The sequence below is a fragment of the Rattus rattus genome, chromosome 5, assembly GCF_011064425.1.
Source record: "Rattus rattus isolate New Zealand chromosome 5, Rrattus_CSIRO_v1, whole genome shotgun sequence".
Lineage (NCBI taxonomy): Eukaryota > Metazoa > Chordata > Mammalia > Rodentia > Muridae > Rattus > Rattus rattus.
Genome location: NC_046158.1, coordinates 155,782,294 through 155,792,283, shown reverse-complemented (window position 1 = coordinate 155,792,283; position 9,990 = coordinate 155,782,294).

Sequence of the window (9,990 nt, the reverse complement as noted above, 5' to 3'; positions counted from 1 at the left end):
TCATGACTGTGGAGAGTGAAGGAGATGGACCCAGACGGAAGGAGACAGACACACACTACACTGAAGGCAGAGGAAGGAGGCTTTCAGCCTGCCGTTGGCTACCCTGGAGGCCCAAGTAAGGAGCCAAGGCTTTTAGCAAACTGTCTTCTGAGCATTCTTGTGGTGGTGGCTGTATCAGGCAGTTTTCTCTCCTTGTGTGTTATCTTCCATCCAGTTTGTCTTACCAAAAAAGTAAGAAGATTCCTTCGCGATTTTTTTTAAAGAAGTTTAGCAAAGATGGTCTTATTTTATCCTCTCCCCCACAAACCCCATCACGTCTTCATTCCAGGCTTGGCTGTGGCTGTTTTTACAGCTCAGAATGCAAGCCGGAGGTTAATTAGTTTTCCTGACCCTGGAACTCTCAGGGAAGATGTCAACGGTTTCACTAATTGCCCCTCAAAGCTTGCTATGGACGGAGGGCCAAGGTCTGGGGAGAAAGCCAGTTGTGAGAGTCGCTGTGGATGCGTCTAGCGAGCTGGGAGGGGGCTGCACAGTCCTGGGTCTTGCTCCAGTTTTCCTCAACCTGACACAGGCTAGAGTCACATGGGAAGAGGAACCTCTATCGAGAGCACCGCCCTCTCAAGCATGTGGGCCATTTCCTTGTTCAATAATTGGTATGGGGGGATCCAGCCCACATTTGGCAGGACCAGACCTGATCAACCTGAATTGGGTGAGCAATCAGGTTCAGCAAGACATGCAGGGCAACCCAGGAAGCAGCATGCCTCTGTGGCCTCAGCCTCAGCGTCCGCCTCAGGTTCCTGTCTGGAGTTTCTGACCTGACTTCCCTTCAGGGCAAACTATGATTGGGGCGATCACATCAAATAACTCCTCTCCTCCTCGTATTGCTTTTGTCCATAGCGTTTATCACAGCAACAGGAAACAAACTACGACAGAGTTTTTAAGCCCTGAGCACGCCTGCTGTGATAGCCAATCCTCAACCTGAATGCAGAATCACCATGGACACGGACATCAAGGTGAGGGTGTGAGAAACTAGGTCAGGTCAATTGAAGTAGAAAGACCCATCCTAAGTGTGGGCAGTATCATGCTACGGGCTGCAGTTCCAGACTAAATAAGGACATAGTGAACTGAGCACAGGTCTCCCTTCTCTGAGCTTTCTGTCTGGCGGGCAGGGTGAGCAGCTTCCTCTCGCTCCCGTTGCTGTAACCTCCATGTCAGGATACACAGACGGCATTCACGTACTGGTTGGAATAGCTCATCGGCTGCACCTAGATACCCACGATCCTAGTGCCCATGACCCTAGCATTTATATCTCACTGATAGCGGGTAGACACTGGTTGTGGTGTGCATACAATCCTTCCCCTTGCTGCACATAGTTTCTTCATGTTTTTTTTCTCCATCTTTATTAAATTGGTTATTTCTTATTTACATTTCAGTTGTTATTTTTCCCGGTTTCCAGGCAAACATCCCCCTAGCCCCTCCCCCTCCCCTTCTCTATGGGTGTTCCCCTCCCCATCCTCCCCCCATCACCGCCCTCCCCCCAACAATCCCGTTCACTGGGGGTTCAGTCTTGGCAAGACCAAGGGCTTCCCCTTCCACTGGTGCTCTTACTAGGCTACTCATTGCTACCTATGAGGTTGGAGTCCAGGGTCAGTCCATGTATAGTCTTTGGGTAGTGGCTTAGTCCCTGGAAGCTCTGGTTGGTTGGCATTGTTGTTCATATGGGGTCTTGAGCCCCTTCAAGCTCTTTCAGTCCTTTCTAAGATTCCTTCAACGGGGGTCCCGTCCTCAGTTCAGTGGTTTGCTGATGGCATTCGCCTATGTATTTGCTGCATTCTGGCTGTGTCTCTCAGGAAAGATCTACATCCGGCTCCTGTCGGCCTGCATTTCTTTGCTTCATCCATCTTATCTAGTTTGGTGGCTGTGGGCCACATGTGGGGAAGGCTCTGAATGGGTGTTCCTTCTGCCTCTGTTCTACACTTTGCCTCCCTATTCCCTCCCAAGGGTATTCCTGATCCCCTTTTAAAGAAGGAGTGAAGCATTCGCATTTTGGTCATCCTTCTTGAGTTTCATGTGTTCTGTGCATCTGGGGTAATTCGAGCATTTGGGCTAATAGCCACTTATCAATGAGTGCATACCATGTGTGTTTTTCTGTGATTGGGTTACCTCACTCAGGATGATATTTTCCCGTTCCATCCAATTGCGTATGAATTTCATAAAGTCATTGTTTTTGATAGCGGAGTAGTATTCCATTGTGTAGATATACCACATTTTCTGTATCCTTTCCTCTGTTGAAGGGCATCTGGGTTCTTTCCAGCTTCTGGCTATTATAAATAAGGCTGCGATGAACATAGTGTAGCATGTGTCTTTGTTGTATGTTGGGGCATCTTTTGGGTATATGCCCAAGAGAGGTATAGCTGGGTCCTCAGGTAGTGCAATGTCCAATTTTCTGAGGAACCTCCAGACTGATTTCCAGAATGGTTGTACCACTTTGCAATCCCACCAACAATGGAGGAGTGTTCCTCTTTCTCCACATCCTCACCAGCATTCTGACTGGTGTGAGGTGGAATCTCAGGGTTGTTTTGATTTGCATTCTTCATGTTTTATAGCAGCAGTTCCCGGGAACCCAGAATGTCAGGCATTCTGGGTCAGCGTTCTCCTACAGAGCTAGATAGATCCTCAGTCACTTTGTTTTCCACTTTGAGATGGATTCACACACAGTTTCCCACAGATGCACTGTTGGCAGGAGCTCTCCAGAGAGGCAACATGCAGCAGAGATGAGAAACAAGGACCCAGGGAGAAAGCAAGGAAAGAGCTCCTGCTGGCTATACATGCAAGCGGGCTGAGGCTGCAGCAGGCAGGCAGGTATCCCACGTTCCAAGAGGAAGCCTAGTGGGTTGGACGTAGTCACGTAAGGCTGGGATGTGCGGCAGACTGCAACAATCTTAAAGGTGGCTTCTGTGAGATCTGATCTCTGTGAACAGATCCCACAACGCCAGGACTCATCAAAGGTACCAGTGGCCCACACACTCTGGCTGCCTCTTCCTCAGACGGCATAAGGACACAACTGACCTCTTGGCCACCCACCTCACGATTTGAGAGTTAGTCTAACCCTCAGACATGAAGCCTTCCAAGAGGCGGATGGACCTTACAAATGAGCATTTTTCTACGGGAAATGGAGACAATGTGAATCCCGGCACTGGCGTCTCTGAGAAAACTAGGTGTAACTCCTGCAAGTCAGAACTCTTGCTTCGAAGCCAAGGCCAAAGAAAACTTCAACTTCTTAGCCTGCCCATGAGCATCTCTCCTGCTGCATTTGGGAAGCTGAAGCAAGATGATGTCAAGTTCAAGGTCTGCCTAGGCTACATAGGCAGACCCATCTGCAAAACAAGTCACACCCCTTCTCCCCTCTCCTCCACCCCCCAGGCATGCATGCATGCACAAGAGGAGCCTGAGAGAAGCTAGGTGGCCACACCCCCTCTACCTGCCACATTCTGTCTCTTGGGTCACTGGGTCAGAGAGCAGTCTGTAATCATCCGTGGCCCTGATATATAGGACACCGTGCCTTAATTTGGCCACTGTGACAGAAGCAACTGATTGCAGAGCCTGGGTGTTACCATTGGCCATATCACAGTCTGGCTCCTTGCTCAGACCCATTCAGAGTCATAGGCCTAGAGGTGGTGTCTGAAAAGACCATGCTCTCTAGAGGAGAACTGAAGCCTGGCACAACCCCAGCCTGGGACATGGGAAACACTTGCTCCTCAGGGAATTAACTTCTCCAAGACTGTCACCAGGCACAGGCACTGCCTTACACTGGAGTTCTCCAAAGAAACCACATTTGGTGTTGCAGATCCTGTGGTCCCCAAGAGACAGAATGTGATGGGTAGGGATCCAAAATCATTTGACATTTTCTACCAAACTCTGACCATCCTATGACTAGCAAGTGAACTTTTTGAGACCCGTCCTTAAACTTAGCAGACTACCAGTCCACAAGTCCCTAAATTAACAATGGAAAACATACCCTGCCCCTGCTGTGCTGTAAGCACCTGCCCAGTACTCCTACCAGTGGCTGCCTCTGACTCTGTGACTACAAAAATCCTAGAATCCAAGTCTCAGAGCCATGGTTAGTCATGTTTGGCTATGAATAAACCGTTTCCTCCTTTGCAGCAAGAGCTGTGTTTGCTCCCTAGAGCTCGGTGTGGCATAAAGGTCGGCCCTGCTGAAGGACACTGGGAGCCAAGGAAAAGCAAATGCATGAAATGGACAGGGTTAGAGTGGCTGGCATGAAGGAGGCCAAAGAGAGCTTTGTCTCTGGGGAGATCATCAGAGCTGAGGTGTTCTAGAAGCGTCCAGTTCTAGAGTGTTCTAGAAGGACTCAGTGGAGACCAGTGTAGGAGCCTTCCTGTGCAGGGAAAGCATGTGGGAAAACCCTGTAGTGTGAGGGTAGAGGATGGCCACCAAAGGTCCGGAAGGGAGACTGATATACCTGTGGTGTGTAGGGAGCTAAGAAGATGAGATCGTTATGACCAAGGCCCCAAAGACAGCATCCCCAAGGGGTACCCCATAGCAGGCGCTGGTTCTGGGAGGAAACAGGAAACAAAGGAAGACAAGGCCTGAGAACTTTCAAAGCCTCCCATAAGAACCGCATCTTCAAAGGCCAGCTGTGGAGATTCGGACAGAAGAGTGCAGTCCTTGTGAGTAGGCTGCCGCAGCTAGCTGCTAAATATTTCATAAGGCCTGGCCCCGGTGCTGGCCACCGGCTTCCCCTCCATGCATCATTCACGGAGTTCTGCATCCACACCAGCGCATCCTTGATCTTGGACCTCAGCGGGAGCCAATAAGAGAAGGTTTCCTAGAGCCCCAAGGCGGGCCAGGGGGAAGGCCACGGCTCTCCCAGTCAGCCTTGGCCTTGGGTCCTGTTGTGGGGGAGCTGCCTGTGGAGTGAAACGTTTTCCCTCCTGGGATTTTCACCTTAGAATTTCACCATCCCCTCCTCCGCCCCCACCCCCTGTTTCCTCTGGGTGACAGTTGTTTCATGCCCTACTGAGAAGATAATTCAGAATTCTGTTTATTCTAATGTGGTTCAAAAATCTCCGAGACTCGCATGGGAAAACAGTTCACGGTGCTAAATGCTGACAGGCAGAGAATTTGCCAGGTTGGATCTCACCAGCCCTGCCCTGCCAGCCATCCGTCTGTCTGTCTGTCTCTGCATGAAAAGGGGCTGCTTAGTCCCTGCTTGTCTGGGTCTCTGCAAGGTGGGAATAAAGTCTGGGAGGGAGCCCTGGCTCAACCCGTGCAGGTGCCTGAAGAGTCAAACTTCCTTCAGGAAGTGCGGTATTTAAGGAACCCCAAGCTGAGCTCTGGCTGCTGGCAGCTTTTGGTCCAGGCAAACTCAGGTAGACACCTGGGAAATGTGCAGTTGCCATGGTAAATTGCTTCCATCCCAAGTGGTCCTTTGATTTATTTCCCTGGTGCTGGGGGTAGGGTGGGGGTGGGGCTCAGGAGGCAATATGGCTTTTGTGGAGGTGAGTAGAACTCAGGGAGGGAGGAAGAAGAGGACGGGAAGGGGTCAGAATGGAGTGAGTTCTGAAAGGCCACTCGTGTCTGAGTTTATCTCTAGAGGCGTATGTGTCCAAGACAGGTGTCTCCCTAGAAAGCAGCTAGCTCCTGAAGACAGAAAAAGCAGATCTGATGGACAGAGCTGAGAATGAGAAGACCCGAGACCGTGCTGCAGTAGAGGTGTCTGGGCCGTGTGGGCAGGTGGGCAGAGAGCCTCGTTTGTGGCCGCTGTGGTGATGTAGCTGCAGGATTTTCTTATATCCCCTTGCACTCCACACTCCCTTTGCTCACAGCACCCATTCTTTTATGGTATGTGCATTTTCTCTTCACTTTGTGAGTAAGCCTCACCTCCTCCAGGAAGGCTTCCTTACTTCCCCCTTTCTCAAGAGTAAACCAACTTGTCCTGCTTTCCACTCTCATAGTTCCGGACGGTGTGTCTCCCTAGTGCTAATTCCAGTGGAAGTCCCCCTATATTAAGTATTACCCATCTTTCTTATTCTATTTAAATCTTTGGAGACAGGCAGGAGCTGCATATGGTTTTGCTCAACATGGAGTCTACCTAGCAGGGAAGATGTTTCATAAACAGGAGAAGCTCATGACTCAGTCCATGGAGGAGAAGAGCTAACACAAAGAAACTGAAGAGGGACATAGGACTTGAAGAGCAAACAGCGTTGGCGCCATTGAGGGGCGTCCTAACAGCCTTCACATATGGAGGCCTCTGCCAACCAAGGCTCTCTGGGACTAGAGCACCACTCTGACTTAGAAAATCTAAGTAAGCATTTTATCCATAAACCTTCAAGTAATGAAATCTCTGTGCTGAACTCATCTGAGGTGTAAAAATTATCAGAAGAAAGAGAATATGGCCCTGCAGCTCCAAGCTGAAACTTCCACACCTTCTAGACAAGCTTCTCCTGATGGAAAATTGAACAAAAATTTGTGGTCACCTCTGCCACCCTGGCTGCTCCCTGCTCCGCATAGACCTCCTCTGTGTCCCAGATTGGACCACAGAGAGAAACTCTAGGCAAGAGCTTCTCAGCATGTATCTACCCTGTCCCCCCCTAAGGGTGACTGACCAATTGTCAGGCCCAGGTATCTGGCCCAGGCATGCCAAGAGCCCAGAGTGTCTTGTGCTGTACAGCCCAGAGCTGGTGAGCTCTGCAGAATTGCCACATGTTTACCATGCCGTGTCTCTTGTAATTTCTCCAGAGCTGCTGGTAGCCGATGGAGCCTTAGAATCTCCCAGAAGGGAGAGGCCATCTGACCAGTGATTCCCAAGACACTTTTGAAACCCAATTACTGTTCCAGGCAGAAATGAGACACACAGGTCAGAGCAACATGCATGGTTCCAGTCTATCTAGATCTTCAACCTGGCTTCTCCATGGAGCTTCCTGGCCATAATGACAAGGGGAAACCCCAAAAGGTTTTTATGCCGTGTCATGTCCCCCGTCATTGGAGAAGTTTGGCCTGGGCGAGGCACATGACCAGAGCCTTCTAGCCCACCTTTCTCAAGGCCCAGATGGTGACTGATGCCTTGAATGTCCTCTTCAGTCAAGGAAGGGAATTCTAAGAAGAGAAGAGGTGTGCAGGAGAGTAAATAGGTATGGGAAGAAGGGTGTAGGGGCCAGTGGAGAATAAATAGCTATGCTCTCATCTTCATTAGCCAGCCCCACTCTGTGTCCACCAAGGCTGTGTACGGCAAAGCTTACATACTATGCGCAAGTAGCAGACAAAGCACTGTGTGAGCAGACACACGGAAGAGTGACAGCTGAACAAAGATGAATGCATGGATGAACGGAAGGATGGTGGATGGATGGATGGATGGATGGAAAGATGGATGAATGGATGGATGGATGATGGATGGAAAAATGGATGATGAATGGATGGATGCATGGATAAATGGATGAATGGATGAATGGATGGAAAGATGGATGAATGGATGGATGGATGATGGATGGAAAGATGGATGATGAATGGATGGATGCATGGATAAATGGATGAATGGATGAATGGATGATGAAAAGATGGATGATGGATGGATGGATGGAAGGAAGGATGAATGGATAGATGGATGGAAAGATGGATGTCAGGATAGATGATGAATGGATGATGGATAAATGGATGGATAATGGATGAAAGGAAGGAAGGATGGATGGATGTATGATGGATGCATGGATGGGTGGGTAGATGAATGTGTGGATGGACAGATGGATGGGAAGATGGATAGATGGATGGGTGGGTGGGTGGACTGGTAGGCAGGTGGATGGATGGGTGGATGGATGGAAGGAAGGATGGATGGATGTCAGGATAGATGATGAAGGGATGGATGGAAGGATGGATGGATGGATGAATGGGTGACTAAAAATGCAGATGGATATGTGGATAGGAAAATAGATGTATGAGTGGGTGGATGGGTAGGTAAGTGTGATGGGGGTGTGAACCAGTGTGCAGAAGGATGACTACAAGGAGAGGAGGTAGATTGGGCCAGAGGGCATGCGGATCCTGAGCTTCTCAGGGAGGCTCTTTAGTTCAACCGAGAGCAAACTGGAAACCATATTTAAACATTAGGCTACCCCAACCTCTCCAGCAGAGTGATTTCTGCTGCACAGTATTACAGCATCCCACCACCCAGACGTGGGTACCAACAGTCCTCTGTGCCCTTAATTCTTCCTCTTCATCCCCCTGCCACCACCCTCCCAGGTCTCTGGTGGATTCTGAGGAGCACCTCAGAGAGGCCATTCTGACTTTAAAACCTGAACTCTCCGTGTGTTTTCCTCCATAGTTCACGGGTTCCTAGGTCTCCATCCTGGGTCTCCCTTTGCCAAGCTCACCACGTGTCCCCTGCTTCTGGGGTGGGCCTCTTCCTCCTTATTCCTGCTGCATCTACAGACACAGCCTGGATCTGTGCTAGGGAGACAGTGATACTGTTACAGGTGTGTTTATCAAACACAAGTGTGAATTCTGCTGCGAAGCAAAGGAACTGGCACCATCATGGTCAGGGAACCGGTGCAAAGTCTCCCAGTCACCTGAGTTACTTGGAACAAGTGGTTCCATGCATTTCTGAGCACTCTGCTGTCAGTTGGGCCAGCTATGAAGCAATGGCCCTGGTCTCACAGAGACAATATGGTGACCCCACAAACACTGGCAATATCGTTTAGGGATAGAAATTGCTGTGAGCATCTCCTTGAGGTGGGATGTCTGATAGAACAAGGCTGTGGCCACACTACAGCATGGTGGTCTTGCTGTCTTAGGAGGGAGGGTGCTGGAGTGGGCTGCTAGGCCAGCAGAGGGCTGGCCCTTGGGTGCTGGCCCTCACCTACCGCCTTGTCTCTTGATCACTGCTGCGTATACCAGACTGCAAATGCCACGCTAAGTGGCTAACCTCTTCCTGCAATCTTCCAACCCTGCTTTCTGTCTCATTAGGGCCCTGGTATTACAAAGACATACACCGCTGCCCCTGACTTTACATGATTTCTGGTCATGCAAGCTCAAGTCCTTGCACTTGTCTGGCAGGAGCTTGACTCACTATGCCATCACCCCAGATGCTGGAGCAACAGAATCTTCTACAGACAAGAGAGGCAAACATCAACCCAGAGGAAAATGCTAGGAGGGCCTGACTGGAAAATTCAGGCTAGATACCCAAATGGCCAGACTATATGGAAAACAGAAATCTCCCCAAATCATGTCAGATTTATAGCCATTATATTACTTGTGATACAGTGGGTGGAAAATGTCCCCCAGAGGAACATGTCTTTGAACAAAGATTTGTCCCTGGTGTTTGGAAAGGTTATGGAACCTTTAGGAGATGCAGCCTTGCTAGAGAATGCTGGGGTGGGCTTTGAGAGTTTGTAGCCTACTTTGTTCTCTCTCCCTCCCCCTCCTTCCCTCCCTCTCTCCCTCTCACACTCTCCTTCTCCTAGTCTCCTTTCTCTTCTCTTCTCTCTCTCTCTCTCTCTCTCTCTCTCTCTCTCTCTCCCTCCCTCCCCCTTCTGTCTCTCCCTCCTCCTCTCTTCCCTCCCTCCCTCTCGCACTCTCCTTCCTTTCTCTCTTCTCTCTCTCTCTCCCTCATTCCCTCCCTCCCTTCCACCGTCCCTCCCTCCTCCCCTGTCCCTCCTCCCCCCTCTATCCTTGTGTGTGGCTGAGATAAGATCACAAATTTCTGTTCCTGCTGCCATGCTATGCCCCCCTGCCATGATGGACCCCCCTCTGGAAACGCAAACAAACTCTTCCTTCTCTGAGTTGCTTTTGGCCATGGTGTTTCATCACAGCAGCAACAAAGTAACTCACAGAGAGCTGTGCGCCTGATGCTCATGGAAACAGAAGACTGAGTTGCAACAGCCCCATAGAGACCGCGTGGGAAAACACAGATCAGCCCAGATTCAGGAAAATGCCTAGAGATTAACTCCAGAAGGCAGCACAGGAAGAGAAGAAACACAC